The following is a 16333-nucleotide window of genomic DNA, read 5'->3' as shown; positions in this document are numbered from 1 at the left end:
GGGCAGAAGTCGAGTCGGTAGACTAAGAAACTTTTGGTCAGTAATTGACGCGGAATGGTAAATCGAGGCGTCGTTGGTCGAATTTCACAGGCAATCTGTAACCATTAGGGGCATAATGTTTTTTCGCCATCGTTCGTATCGCTGGAAGTGGCCTCTCATTTCGAGATTTCGTAGGAACCACGACGGGTGATATATGAAACCGACCCTCCGGTGCGTATTTGATAATAAGACGTGAAATAAAGAGGATAAATTAAGATCGAGCAGACATTTTTTCGTCCGCTCATTTTAATACACGCTTTAATGTCTGCGTCTCGACCTAATCGCGGAACGTCCAGGCTCGCGGTGTTCTCCGCTAATTTATAATAATTAGAGCCGTGTCTCGCTGGTCCCCACCACGTCTCTTTTTGATCTTCTCCGTCCACCTCCATCGTCCTTTCTAATTCACGTTGGCGAGCTACGCTAACTCGGTGATTATTTGCTCGCTTCGAGATCCCCTGTAATTTGGACGAAGTGGCTCCACGCACGAAACCGGGATTCGACACGATGCAGTTCTGTGATACACACGTCCGGGGACCGGAGTGATATTCCACAGAAGAGAAGTCTGAAATTTCGTGTCGCAAATCGGCCACGAAACGCTCGTGGTCGCCCTCTGTATCGCAATGGTAATGGCGCCAAGGCACGATCGACGATTACGATTAAACTGGCGTGTTTGGGTGAGAAGAACATGGCCGAGTATCAGCGAGGAAACCACGAACGATCAAAGAAGTCTATTGCACGTATTTAGTGGCTACAAAAAGGATTTGAAAATATATTTATTTATTTATTTAAGGCTAATATTTATTTAAGGCTAAAAACGTCTTTTTACGAAGTACCAAATTTTTATAATTATATGAAAGTACCATTAAAATAGTGGGAAATTGAATGTAGGTACTCGGACCTGGTTGATGTAGGTACATAAACGCTACAATATAATGGTGTACAAGTACCTTTCGTGCTCATCAAAATAAACATTGTCAGTCAAAATGTAACGTAGTAAGAAATTATTTTAATCGGCGTGGCTGAAATATTTTTTAAAAATTTATATGACCTATTAAGAATCAATGCTGTGCTAATACAACATTTCACAAAGAGAAATATAGAGGATTTCATCAATTTCGTTTTTGTTATTATTTCTTTCTCCATCCTGACCTGACATTATCAGAAACCGTATACGTTATAATCCCTGCATAAGTAAATAAATCTTCTACGTGAAAATAGACATGAAAACATGAAATTTCAATTAGGAAATGTGTCACAGGACAGTAGAATTTCACCAGGTGATAAATAAACATGCGTGCAATAAATACGTACTATTACTTGCAGCTTATCTAATGCGAATGATCGATCGAATAACAAACAATATCCGATTAGGATTAAGTGACACGTGGCGCTATAATTTTCACACGAAATACATTTAACATAAAATTAACCTTTGACACTGGAACACATAAATCGACGATTAGAAAATTGTCACAGGCTAGTAAAATTTCATCGAGTGATAAATAGCCGTATATACGATAAACGCTCGGTAATACCTTCACCTTATCTGTTTCACATGATCGAATACCAAAACATACCATTCAAGTACCAAACAATATCCACATGTATACTTACCATAAATCTCGGCATCGATTAAAATTAAACGTCTGATGTACGCGATACCACTTATTCATTTATTCGAGCGTTGTACGATATCGGCAATATTGCATAGTAGATGATCGGTATAGAAATCTGCACACAAAGGCATATTTCCCGTTGAGTAAATAGATCCATGGAGCACTTTCACCGGCGTCCTTCGCGGCCTCTCACGGTTCTCCCTCGAATCTTCATCCTTGGCTACACGGCGGCCAATGAACGTCCCGCGGCGAGGGCACAAGTGGACGGACAAATTAAGTGTTGCTCCGACAACGGGCCTGAAACACGCGTCCACACTAGAATTACATCCACCGATACCGATCTACATCGGATTTGAATAATGCACCGTGAGTTTCTTCCGCACAGCGGAATAACCAGTCCATTCGAATGGCTAACAGAACGCCACGCTAACGTTCGATCAGAGTGCGATATTCGCCCCGAAAGAAACAGAACGTGTACGTGTGTACAGGTTGGAACCTACACGATGCTACGTTTTAGCGGCGAAGCATTTGATTTCGGTCGTTTTCTACCATACGTCGCGCTTCCGTATTTCTATGACTTCGAAATAATTCAAAGCCGTGCAGAGATACGCGATTAGATAGGGGATTACGAATCACCGATGGCGCACCACGAAAGGGAATCAGAACGAGTTTCGAATGCTTCTCGCTAATGAACCTACGCCGTACAGGAAACGCACACAGTGAGTTTTGTACAGTTCATTGCCGTCTCCGGGCATCGTTAGTCCCTGGCTAACCTTCACGGATTTAAGACGGTACATCACGCAGCCACACTTGGCCTCTTTCTTTCTCTCTCTCTCTTCCTCTCGCATCCGCTGCGTTTGTCATATCTTTATTATTGCCCTCGGTTTAATGCGCTTCCGTGGCGTGTTGCTACGTTTTCGTCGGACGTTTTTGTGGCCGGAGAGGGCGGGGTTTCGCCGAGCGAAATTTTTCGTTCCATTTCGAGGACGCGTTATTACCAGGCCGTGGTGGAGCGCAAAAAAATACTCCGCCAAAGACAGCGTCGGTAAGCGGTCGTCGTTGAGTGTGTTTGGCGAATGATTGTTCCGACGTACCCATGGAAATGAAACGTTCGTAATAAAGCAGCTGGCATTACCGATATGATATAGTTTTTTACCGGGCGTTTCTTATCAACAGGAATAGAGGTAATGAGATGGAAAGGACTGATGACGGTTCGCTGGTATTACACGAGTGAAAGTTTTTGCCCCCGCGGTATGCGAAAGAATCGAGAAAATTATTACGCTTGTTAGAGTTTTGTGAATAACATTTGATGGTGTACCGTGGCGTTGTTTTATATGACGAAAAATTATCTGCTCATTTTCGTGGTAATCGACCTTACGCCGCGGTAACCTTACGCCTGATCAAAATTTTCTGATACTACTGACGCTCGGACTGGTAGTAGTATCGCCCGATTATAGGATTTCTTCCGGCTCACTAGAACTATGCAGGTTTACATATTGCCTCTCTGTGCTCTTGCAAAATGAAAAATTCGAATGTTGATGTGTTTACAAAAAGTGGGTAAAGGAAACACAGAATTTTGCAGTGGTTTATTTAACGCGAAATCACATATATTCCAAATACAAAAATATTTAAAAATATAAATATAAATTTAAAATAATAATGTTCTTTTAAACAAAATTAATACTATTTTTGATGTTCGCTTTTTAAAGATCATGGTTCTGACTTTTCCGTCACGTTACTTCTGCTCCAAAATGATTTAACTTGTACGTTAAACGTTTCTCCTGTCGTTAAAAACGAAGGAGCTATTTACATTAGTTCTTATTTAAAAATTACGAAAATAATATTTGGCTCCGGTAATAAAGCAACGAATTGAAACAGATAAGACACCCTCAAATTTCCAAACAAACCACGACCTGCACAGTAGTCGGCTTGTCGAGTAAATAAAATCAAAGTATGCCATAGCCCTTTCAAGTTCTCAGGGTATAAAGACTTCAAGAGTTAGTCGGTCAAACGGGCAAAAAAAATGGAGGAAGGAGAAAAGAAAGAAGAGAGAAATAAAAAGCAGAAAACGCGAAAAGGAGGAAAGAAGCGAAGGCAGGAAGAGAGGAAAGAAAAGAGAGGAGAAGTAGAAAAGGAGATCGACGGTAGACGAAGGGGTATAAGGGGTTTAGCAAAGGGGAAACGTGAAAGAGGGCCTGGCCGTAACATTACAGAGGAGCCTGCTGAGTGAGATATTACCGCCGTCATAACCTCTAATAACTACACAGAGCCCTTTATAACGCCTCCCAGTGCCTCATTGTATCGCGGTGGTAGGCTCCTCTTGTCTCATACGTAATGTAGGTAAGGCTTAGCGCTGAGACCTGTACTTTCAGATGGTACCATTACATGCCGGTGTGAGTATTCGCCACTATCGAAAGCCACTACGCGAGGACGATCGGCTATGGGAAAAAGAGCGTGGCACACGTGGAGCACCGGCCTCGAGTTTGCGTATATACATACATACGGAGCATGGAATCGTGTGAAGAAGCTTGGTCGTTCCACTTTGGTCGAAACTAAAGAAATTCTGTAAATGGACGTCACGCATGTTGGAGTCACTGTGGCGGAACACGACGAGTCTTTCTTGGAAAGGAAGAAACCTTTCGGCTGATTTTGATCCGAAGGTGTCCAGGGTGGTCTGCTAACTCGCCGCCGGAACTGTGGGAATTCGGTGAGATTTAATTGCAGCCTGAAAAAGATAACATCGAAACACTGGTTTTGTAAATGCCACGCTGGATGTTGGGAGCAAGCGAAGGATTTTGGTCAGTTGTTTATACTTTGGATAGGATGACAATTTTACGTGGAGTCCAAAATTCGAGATTATTATGTAGAAAGAAAAGTTTGTTTAAGTGAAACCGCGAGAGTCGATGAATCAGTAAAATTACGTTTAATTGCATTGGAGAAGCACGAAACATTACACGAATGAAAATATCTTCATAATTTTTGTAATTTCCCTTAATAGTTTCGAGCAATGTACATAGTAGCTATATCTTCCTCAGGCTTGGGGCAACACAACCATCGTATACCCTTGAAGGATTATTAATAAGTTTACTACGTACGTCGATATGTATTCACTAAATGACGTAATAATGATTAACCGAAAATCTAACTAATTATCTACCAAAAAGAGAAAAGGAGAACAAACACACAACCACCGTAATAATAATTTATCTTTCGAAGATCGTCATATAACAGGTGATATCTTCTCATACGACTCACTTACAGATACCATCACATATCTGGCAAATGATCTAATAATGGCCAGTTACTTTAACTAATAAATGATAAAAAAATAAAGAGAAGAAGGAACACACCAATGATCGAATCCCAAATAAACGAAAGTGTCTGACAGAAACTAAAATAGATCGGTACAAAGGTGATGGAATTGTTTTAGAAGCGGTTAGTTCCTAACTAATCACACCGGAGTTTAATTAGCTTCTGATCTATGTGTTGTTACGAGCCGCTCGTATTGCGTGATTTTACAATCCGTTGGTAATACAGGTGCACATCCTGCCCGAGGTTGATAGAATACCAGGATACGTTGTCGGAGGCCTCTGCAACATTTTCTCTGTGTCTGCGTTTCTCGTATTACCTTTCTTTTATTTTCATCTTTTCTCGGGACGGGCAAACTCGTTGCTTCTTCTTTCGCTGGACCGTGCGGCGCATCTTGCAACGTCACGAGGCGTTTATCCATTTTACGTCATTTGCCATGCTCGCACCGTGAAACTGATACTCCGGGACGTTCATTTCCGCGAGGTTTTGTTGCTCCCTCAAGGGGAAGATGCGTCGGATAGCAAGAACAGCAAATTCGTTCGCGCGTTTCGCGATGCTCTTTAAGGGGAATTAGAATTACGATTAATCAGCTCCACCGACCGGATCCTCTTATATCTTCTCCCTACAGCGCAGCGTGTCGTTGCTTGATGCTCCCTTCCGGCTCGTTCCTTCGGCAACACGTGATTTTGTTATCTATGAGTTATGGCCGGAATAGCGATAAATTTTATAAGAAGAATAACGTTTTGTAATAACATAAAAATCTTATAATATCGATGTATTATAGGGAAATAATTTCTTGAACGTATCTATCGAACACGTGAAGTAGAACGAGACACTGTGGCTCATATCCCCCTTAGTGCTAAATCATGGAGTCACGAATTTAGCTGTAGCGGCACATGAGTCAACGGAGATTCGAATCGGGAGAGACTCATATTGTTGCGCCTTGGAGTGCCAACGTTGTTTTGCTTTGCTAGGTTTAAAAGTAAACAAACTCCGGACAAAACATTATCGCCGTTGTTTGTAATCGTCAACCGGAGTTACATTTGAACTTTTTGCGATACCACTGGTCGATACAAATAGACGAACATGTTCTCTAGGACGATCATTATAGCGAGTGGAATAGCGAGCGTAGAGTTGAACAGTAGCATCGAGTAAGCGACGATTACTACCGACATACACTATCTTTGTACCTGTATTTAAAGTGATTTTAATATACTGTGACTATTACAATTTTATCACTCGTCTCTTTAATAAACCAACGCGTTTAATATACAGGTCTTAGTGATGTGGCCAAAACGTTTCTCTCTGTTCTACTCGCTTGTAACGTTCAATTTACTTTTATAAAATTGAATTCAATTGAAATTTCTAATAAATGACCAAATAAATAATCAAATAAACGAATGGGTTTCAACTGTACATCAAAGATCAGTATGGTCGTTCTGCTTGAACGCAATGTAGCGGCACGCAAATGTATTTTATCGTTCCTAAACAGTTGCAATATGAGATTACGTATATGTACATACGTATGTATGTGGATTAATTCTCATTGTACGATGAGAAAATGTCTGTTGAAGTTCGAAATAAAAAATCTAGAAATCGAAGTTAAATTTCAATTTTTCAAATAACTCCTGATCTGTAATCTTCTCTACATTATACACATGTCTGTCTAATGATCAGATGAAGCAGAAGTAGCGTTCTTTTTTCTTCTTTTCCATCTTAATACCTCTGTTTTACGAAGAGATGCCCGAGGGTGGTTACTTTGTTGCTTTGCCAGACTGTCAGCGTTATTCCGATGAAATTGATATTCCGAGATATCATCAGCGTTTAAAGCATGATGGCTACGTATAAATACGCGAAGCATTATGCATTATCACAGCCGCTTCGCGTGATATTGGCCGTTTTGTTGCGCGTATTTTGATTCAGCTCCGTTATCGCCGCCAATACCCTGAAGATATGCAAATTTCGTCGTCGTACACGGCTCTGAAAAGAGTTTGACAAAGAAAGTGTGTCTTTCATGATATATTAGGCAATTCTAATTAACTCTGTCTGAAATGTATGAAGTTCTTTTAAAATAAATTAACGACGATGTAGAAAAGAAAATATACGGTGAGATGAGAAAATTACGATGCAAGGGAAATGTGTTAATTTCCTATAAAAGATTCTACGAAGAAATTTACTAAATTATACATGACATTTCTTATATTACCATTCGTTGTATATTAGCACGTTAAGTGTTACAGAATGTTCAAATTAAAAATAGTTTTCCAACAATATACAACGAGCTTACCGCTTTCTTTTTAAACTTCATGCAATTCTATTTCATATCGATGCAATAATGCGCATGTTGGAACTCGAGTATCAAAGAGATATTAATACAACTATGAATATTAATTAATAAAAGTGTATGCAAAGTATCAACGTTCGTAAGAATTTAATCTGTAAATCTTTTTATTTCCTTATTTTATTATCATCTGCATTAATGATTAGACATCTTGATGACGTCATGTACATTAAATTACTCATCTAATTTGCATCTTGCAATTGCGTAATATCATCCTATCAACCATTATTACTTTTTTCGTAGAATGACTAAAGTGTGACTTGAGTATCTTTCTCCTTTTTTTCAATTTATATGTTTTTATTTTATTAAAGCCACCTTTGGATCACATACGAAAGAAAATAGATTGCCTGTAAACAGAGTGACATCAGAATCCTTGTCACAAATTTTTAAAATTATGGCGTAACAGTTGATATGTTTCATAAACAATGTTGGTTGCGAGTAACTACCATAAATGATTCTAGTTTTTTAAGTTACGGATTATCATTATCGGTGACGAGAATTTAATGTTGATTATCAGTAACCAATGTAAATGATCGGAATTTTTTTCGCTATCAGTAACCATTATCGATGGCAAAAACTTTTCCGATTGCATTCGATTATTGTCAATTATTACTAACATTGCTAATAATTAGCACATATTCATTGACAACGTAAAAAAACGATTATAATACGTACATATCTTATTTTAAGCAAAAAAACGGTACAAAATATATGAAACAACGAATAGGATAAAAGAAATTGTAATAAAAGATTTTTATTAATACTTGTATTAATATTTGATTAGTAGTAACCAAGAAAATTTTTCGCCATTGGTATTGCTAAGCAAAATTGTGCCTCGATAATGATAATTGATAATCGAAAAAACTTCCGGCCGTTTATATTGACTAGTGATAAGCAAAGTTGAACTTCTGTTACCAATAATGATTACTGATAACCAAGAAAAATGTTCGTCATTCACAATGATTATTCGTATTAATATTCTTTAATCATTTAATCATCAATTTCTGTTAGATTGATCGATAGCTGGCTTCTATTTAAACAAAAATTCATTTTTACTCGCAGACTTTCCCCCCCACAAATATTCAAAATAAATGTTATTTCGGATCTCTGTTTTTTGCAATAAGATACACAATACTGATCAGCAAAGTTATTAACGAAAGACCTATCTATTACATGTAAATGTACTTTACAGAATTCCAAAAACTACCCTCCCCCATCGTGCAGCAAAAGAACCACCGTAACCTTAAAAGCTGTTCAACATCTTATCATCGTGTCCTTCCTCCGCGTACTCGCCCTTGTTACACACAAATCCGTCGCGTGTGTACTTCCGTGAAAACGTCGAGCGCGTGTCTCTAAGCGTATCGGTGAATGCCGGAGCGGATCGTACGGCCGGTGCACCGGCCTTATGGGTGTAATGATGTTATTTTCTTGTAGCAGTAACTCCGTGGCGGCGCAAAAACCAAGCCCCCACGGCAGTTACATGTCTGTAGCAGTCCGCATACCTAGCTCGTTCGACTTTAACCCCCTGCGTGCGTACCACACGGCCCCCGTACGCATTCCGTATTCTCCTACTGGCCGGCGTGCCGTTACCGTAGTTACACACCTGGACGCCATTTGTACGGCCAAGGTAGGGGAAGCTTTCCCTTTTTATTTTTGCGTGGGTAGGCTAGATCGAAGCCACCGCTGGTGGAATCTTCTTCAAGGCGAAGCCGACGACGAGCCGGTAGCCTCTTTCGTTGCTCGTTATTACGTCGCTGTACGCGCCAGCTTTCAAGTATCCTACCTTTTTTACTACCGAATGAAGCAGCCGATAATTAAAGGCGGACCAACAATCCCACAGAACACACACGAGTGCGAGGTATTGCTGTTTTTGGGTGTGAAGGATGACTAATGAACGAATATTAACATATATACTTCCTCCTTTTCTTCAATATTCTTCCCTCTCTTTCTTAATTAAAGACCCTTTTTTTAATGCGAATACTTAGGGGATCACCTTGACCTACGTACCGAAGGAAACTGATTGCTACGGAATGGGCCGCGTGAAAAGTTGCAAAAATGCACTGGCATACTATATAAAATATATAAAACAGTGTACTTGCTCGTTGCGATATCTAATGACACAAATTTCTGCGTGGATTTTATCTTTTTAAATTGCATTTTAAATGCATTTTAATTGCATCGAAAATAGAAATTTACGTATGAACATATACAGTCTACTAATAGCTCGTAACTCGTGTAAAGTTCTGCTTATAAACTGCAGTGTATACGTGTGTACATCCGCACGTGAAAACAGGATCAAGCGCAGTAATTCTCTTGCCCCTTGTTCCATTCCACTCGTCATCTCCCCAACTTTTTAAAGTACTTCGCTTAACTTTAATAATAAGAATTCCACCATAAATTCCTCGAATCCCGTACAGAAGGCGAATCGTTTCCTACTATCCGCGTTATTCCCTCGGCAAACGTAGTTGTAGTTCGCGTCGAAGACGGAAGGTCGGATTTTTGCCAGCAAGAGCCACGAGACGATCGTAAAGTGGCGAGTCTCGAATCCGTCAAAAAGCCCGTGACGCATCTTTGGTCTCGGGGCATTGGTCTTATTTAAGCGTCGACTAACGTCACCTATCGTCGGTAACCGGCTCCGTTTAATTTTCATGGGAACAATTTCGTGGCGCATAATGAGCGCGTTCTGCTCCACGGGGTCCGGTTGACCGTTATTAAATTCTCGGTAGAAAGCGAACCGATACCAGGCTACCGGTTCACCGGTTCGGTATGCCGCTTTCCTAGGCTCGCTCGCGATTTAACGATCCTCCAGCGAGGATCAGGGCTGTTGAACATTATCCTGAAATACGCATTATTAATGGAAATTCAACAGATAATTTGCTCTTTCACTGATGGGTGCTTCCTTCTTTCGCCGCTGGCTGAGACCGCCCCCTTCTTCGACCAACGTGTTTCTCTAAACAATTTTAGGGTGGGCACGGGTTATGGCACTAAACTGCATAGATGACTAACGCAAATAAAATTTATGTAACACCTCGTAGTGAAAAAATACGACTGCTCTGCCTCTGAAATTAAATGGCTTTCTTCATCAGAACTGTAAAAGTTTATTATAATGTTTGGCCCAACACGTTGTACATTATATCTTGTGTTTTTTATCGGAGTGTGTAGAAACATGCGTTCTCGCATATTCTTTTCCGCTTCTTTCATTTCCATTGGTGTTTTTTTTTTTATTTTTACATTGCGTGTTTACGCAACAGGTGCGTCAGCAATGTTACTTAGATAATTGTAACGGCGCAATTTTTGTTTTTGAAAAAAATTGTTGCATATTAAAGGATTAACCTGACGGAACGATTTAATTGGACAAGATAATTAAATCATTATTCGTTCTCTTGAAAACACCTTGCGGTACTTCAACGAGTTACTAATTATCTTCCTTTGCAAGGAGACAATTTTTGTTAGATATACTACAAAGAAACAACTGATGCTAAATTAACATCGTTCAGCTCTTAACGAGAGTCTAGGTAGTTATTAATTATTGCACTCGTCAAAAGTCCTAAATTTTAATCACTGATTTTTCAACCTCACTAATCGCGTTCATGTGCTACAGCGTTCTATAAATTCAACAAATTCAGCAAATTCACTATTACTATTACAAGCCTCCAATTGTGCTCTAATGCTAAGAACACCTAAAGGATCTTGGCCGTAAACTGAAGAGACAACAAATAGGTAAATAAATAAAAAAGAACAAGGATCCGCTATACCACCAAAACCCTTGAACTCTCGTTACCGTACACCGCGGATATCCTAGTATAGCGATTACTAGTAGGCGATAAAACACACGAAGACGAGCTCACGATGCAGTCCGCTGCATAATTTCCAGCGCGGTTCTTTTCTTGCGACGCGAGAGACGAGCTGAGACGCTTGTTTCACCTGGACTCTGGACCCTGTACTTGCTTTGCTCGCAAATAATACCGCGGAGCGTTTCTTATTTCGCGTGCTGCTCGCGTCGAGAACACGCGGCGACCACTTCGACCGGTCGCGGTCACAGCTGTCCACCAGGATGCTTGATAATGCTCGGAGTCTCGCGGTACTGGCCAAGAATAATTCTGCGTGTAGTATGGACTATCATGGCTGGGACCACAAGCGGCTGGCCATTAAGACGTTGTTTATTGCTGAGGGAAAATTTTATTCATATTATGCCGCGAATAGTCGGGAGCGAAACGACTGCTGACCCGTTAGACCGATAAAGTGTCGTACAATGGATTTTTGACGCGTGTGACGGACGCTCGTTCGTGGTCCTCTTTATGCGACTGCGTCCTCGTCTGTTTCGGCTGAAATGGTGCTATTTGTATCATTTAAATAGTGCTATATAGTGGTAAGAAGAAAGTTGGCAAGGTAAATGGTACGAAAGAATGCGATAATCTTACAAAATTATATTTGACAACAGCTGTGAGTAGATGCAGTGGCGAACAAAGGATAGTTCATAAAAGGATAACGTTCTTTTCCAAAATGGACTTACATTTAATGAGAGCGATGAGTAACTGTAACATATACCGTAGAATAGATGACTGTTACCAATATATGGTAAACAGTCTTTAATACAAAAGTTAATAAAATTTATAGTGTATCTATCTTAAACTTTATTTTCTCATCGCTGATGTGCGGAAATTTTGGTTTGGTTAGATCCTTTCGTTCTTAAAATTATTTAAGGACGATATACGTGTGTCTAGAATCTTGTGCTGTCTATTATATCGAAACAAATGTGGGCAATTCATACGAACATTTTGACATTTAGAATCGTGTAAAAATTCTTTAGAAATAAAGCAAAACTTTCCTATGATTCTACGTAACATGATTAACATAACCGTCTCATAAATTTCAGTTAATAACAATACTTCGTTTTCTGTCCCCTGTTTCGTAAATTATAAATTTATAAATCTAAACGATCATCGTAGAAACGGAATGATTAAATAGTATTTGAATGGATCTGGCCAAATTTGTATATTTACTTAGGTAGTTGCTCGAGAGAGCACAAAGAGTAGAAACTTGTAAGGAATGCAGAAACCTTTGCTTCTTCGAATAGCAAGGCACGTTAATTAGATGTAATTAGAATGCGGAAAAGTTTCAAACGATTTATAATTGTATGTTGGTTTAACGACGTCTCCTTACTTCTATTAAAAAATATGCATTAGTATCAACTAGAAAAACATTCGAGGCCTTGAATAGTTTCTACATTTCCGTTTAACGATTTTTTTCTACGGAAATTTAACGATGTGTCAACCTTCCTCTATGTATGTGTTTTTCTTTTTACTTACTATTTATTTGTAATACTTGCAGTTAAAAATTTATACTAAATAACGAAAGAAACACAAGGAAACGATTAAAAATATTTCATGATTGTAAACTAAATAAATATGATTAATAATCTGGGAATTTATACTAAATGAGCGAAGCAGAGATTTGTGTCGTCCTGCTAATATTAAACTAAATAAATAATTTGCATAAATATATTTATATTTCCTCCTCAAATTATTATTTTAGGCACAAGCAGGAAGCTTGGCATTTAAATATTTCATAAGATTTCAATTAAAATCGTCGTCCTCGTATACGTCCCAAATGTAAAGCATAGTTCAGAAAATATGGTCCATTCGTTATTGGTAACGATCGCGTTGTGCAACACCTCGTTCCCTAGTTTCACGTATTTCAGAAAAACGCCTACGAACCTTCGTAGTGTCAACATCCGATTTGCATAGGCGCATCGATTAGCGTCCAACATTGGTCGAATGCAAATTGACCTACCCACGGCATCCGAATTCGTCGAATCAGCCAGTCGAAATTGATTTATCGCTCGTATAAATAGCTGCAGGATCCTGTAACCGCGTGTATCCCAACAATGGCGTAACATCATCGTCGAAATTCATCCTCCGATCACAATGAATGAGATACAAATTAAGTGGATGGCTTCTATTTTAACCCATTAAATATCAGGTTTCGTAATATTGAATTTCGTAGAAAATTGTATAAAAACTATTGCAATATTTATTATATTATGGTGGGATCCTTGATTTATTTATTTTGTTCTGTACAAGTCCCTGACGTGGGTTAATTATTTTTGTGTTGCTAGAAATCGTGTCGTTCCAGATTTAGGATTTATAGAAGATTTAATTTATATGAGTTGTCATTTCAAGATCTTGTTATTCCATTCGCAAATGGAATTCAGACATTATATTATTCGATGAACATTCTGTATTTATTGTTGTATAACCACTTTGTTTATAGATTCTGTAAAATTTTACAAAGCTTGCTATCAAATTCGGCTATAAACGGAGATCTACAACAATTTATATCATATTCCTATAATATTTTTGTGTATGTAGTTTCCCCATATTTCTGTATCATAATGCTTATTATACTTTTTACTTTTCATATACACTAGATGGTTTGTCCCACGTATTAAAGAAATGAACAAATATATTTTGCACTACGGAAAATTCAACATTCTACGTTACTGTACAATTAAATTTAAGATTTTTTAATTTTTTCTACGTGTCCTACGTTTATTTACGTGATTTACTAATTATACGCGTCGGATGGCTGCGGTTTGCGCGAAATCTTAATGACAATGCTCTCGAAGATACAAGTGGTTAATTATAGGACGCGCGACTCTTTTCCACCCCATCCCGTCACTGGGCGAAGCCTTTTAAGCCACTTTTAGCCTGTCAAAGTTGTTCGGGCCGTTGCTGACACGATTGTCGGCTGCCAGTATCGTGATTAAATGCATTTCGATAAAGACGCGATCCGAAACCGAGATACTGGGGGGGGGGGACATCCACTGGGATGAGGTTGTTCGATCAGCTTCAACGTTAAAGCGGAGACCCCTAGTTTTGGCTGCTCAAGGTCATTCATCCAACTATAACCTATTGTTAGAGATAGTAAGCGATCATCTTCTCTAGTTTTTAATTTTCGTTCTTAATAGCGGCCATAAAGGTAATAGATGATCGATAGAATTATCGAAGTAATTGATGCTGATAATAGCAGTACTAGATTAATATCAATAGGAATTATGAAATGAACATTTGACAATAATTTGGACTTTTTATCCAGACGTTCGATTTTATCTCGAACCATAGAGTAGATAATTCTTATAGATTTATTATAATAAAAGCAGTTAGCCATTAGGGAAGTGCATAGAATTATGTGGATATTACTTTAATTAAATAGAATGATGTTTTGTAGAAATTACGTATGATTAAAGCTTTATTTGAATGCATAAACCTAATGTTTTTATAATAATTTTGCATTCTCGAAAAATATAGTGTACATTAAAAGTTACAATATATACAATGTAGGCAAATAAATATAAAATAAGTACTTTATTCGAAAAATATTTCTTATATACATATATAAGTATGAATTTCTTCTTGGATTATTGCAAATGTAATTTAATTTTATTATAATCTTTGTAAAAAAAAAAAAAAATAAAAAAGAAGAATGAGATATTGAACAGCTGATAGCCTTGAGAGATCGGAACTGGTGGCCTTCGCTTCAGCTCCGTAAATTGAATCGTAGGATCTGGAGGAGGAAGGACATAGGTCGTGACAGGGTCAGATGTCATTTTGTACGAAAGAACGCGGAGAAACTGGAAGACAGTGGGCTCAGGGTGAAACACGTGATTGATGATAGATCCTGAAATAAATATAGCTTTTTAATTTTTGTTTCTTCCACCAAAGAAGACTTAATGGGTTTTTCGAGCTACATTCCCGAAAAGGTTAATTTATCGCGTCTTCGTGATTGCCGGTGGAAACGTTTCGTTTGGGTTGTTCGTCGAGTTTACGAGGAATTTGTGCGATAAAAGCGATGCATAAGGAAAGATAATTTTGTTGACCGACGAATCATCTTTTTCCCTTTTACGTCGGCATTTTTAAGCATTTAGAACTCGTTGAAAATTCGCGGTAATGCAATAGAAGCGGATATAAAATAAATTTCCCGTCTAAAGTTGCACGATATCATTAAGTATAATTTGTTGTAAAGTGGAATTTTTCAACGAAAGTAATTTCTTCGGAAAAGAAAATTTTCCAAAGATCATCTGCATATTAGTTACACTTTGAAAAAAATGAAATATCGTTGTCTTAAGAAAATTATACAAACTGGTAATAAGAATAATGGACTAAAATATCCCAAATAAAATTAATGCATAAACAAAAACAATTGTCGAATATTAATTTTATAATTTTCAAATAATTGAAACAAAATCTCGCCTAGCGACATTTATTATGTAACAATCTAACATTTCTCAGCCAGTTTCTTTGATTCTCCTTTCTATTCGTTTCAAACAACCTACCATAATTCTTTTTATCGATACCAGACACTCCCGCTGTTCCTGAGTTACAACGCAGGTCGCTTTTAGACCGATTAGCACGCAATAGAAAGATTTCGTTCATGATCGATGAGTCTGAGCCTGTATTTCACAATTGCCATAAATTCTACCTTCGATTCCTACCTCTTAAATCTTTTACAAACGTCCACACATCTTCCAAAAAAAAGAAAGAAAAGAAAAAAGAAGACAAAAAACGAAAAGAAGGAAGAAGAATATACAAAAACGAAGAATATACAACACTGGCGTTCTTAATTTAAAAATATATTTAATTGTATCTTTCGAAATAAATTATAGTAATCTATAATAGGAAGATCGAAGGTTTACGGAATGATTTGCAGGATGCGAATGCAAACAAATTTCACCGTGAAGTCGGGTGCACTCGATCTCGGAGCACGTGAATATTTGCCTACAACTTCACAGTTTCAAAAGACACGGTAAACATTCGCAACTGTACAAACGATAACGCTGCGGTTAAATCGTCGTTATTAATAAGATCCTGGAGAAGCTTGTTGCACGTTCCATGGGAATATGAATCGAAAGGAGGACATGCTCTTTGTGATTTACAGCGATCATTATTGAGAACATAATTCTTGCGTTCGTTCTCAGCGTGTGCATATTTCCGTCTGAAGGTTCTTTTTTTTTTTTTTTTTTTTTTTT

The 16333-nt window shown here is 38.2% G+C and overlaps 1 long non-coding RNA gene across 1 annotated transcript in view; it reads right to left on the bottom strand.

Annotated features, from left to right (window-relative positions):
- Positions 1–857: 857 nt before the first annotated feature.
- LOC117151874 overlaps positions 858–16333 on the bottom strand; it is a 117911-nt gene continuing 102435 nt past the window's right edge. Inside the window, exon 3 of the long non-coding RNA XR_004462029.1 lies at positions 858–1952. This is a non-coding gene — a long non-coding RNA (uncharacterized LOC117151874). The remainder of the gene's footprint in view (positions 1953–16333) is intronic.

Source organism: Bombus impatiens, unplaced genomic scaffold (assembly GCF_000188095.3).
Source record: "Bombus impatiens unplaced genomic scaffold, BIMP_2.2 scf_0494, whole genome shotgun sequence".
Lineage (NCBI taxonomy): Eukaryota > Metazoa > Arthropoda > Insecta > Hymenoptera > Apidae > Bombus > Bombus impatiens.
Note: the sequence above shows the minus strand (reverse complement) of the source record. Positions and strands in the feature narration are given on the sequence as shown.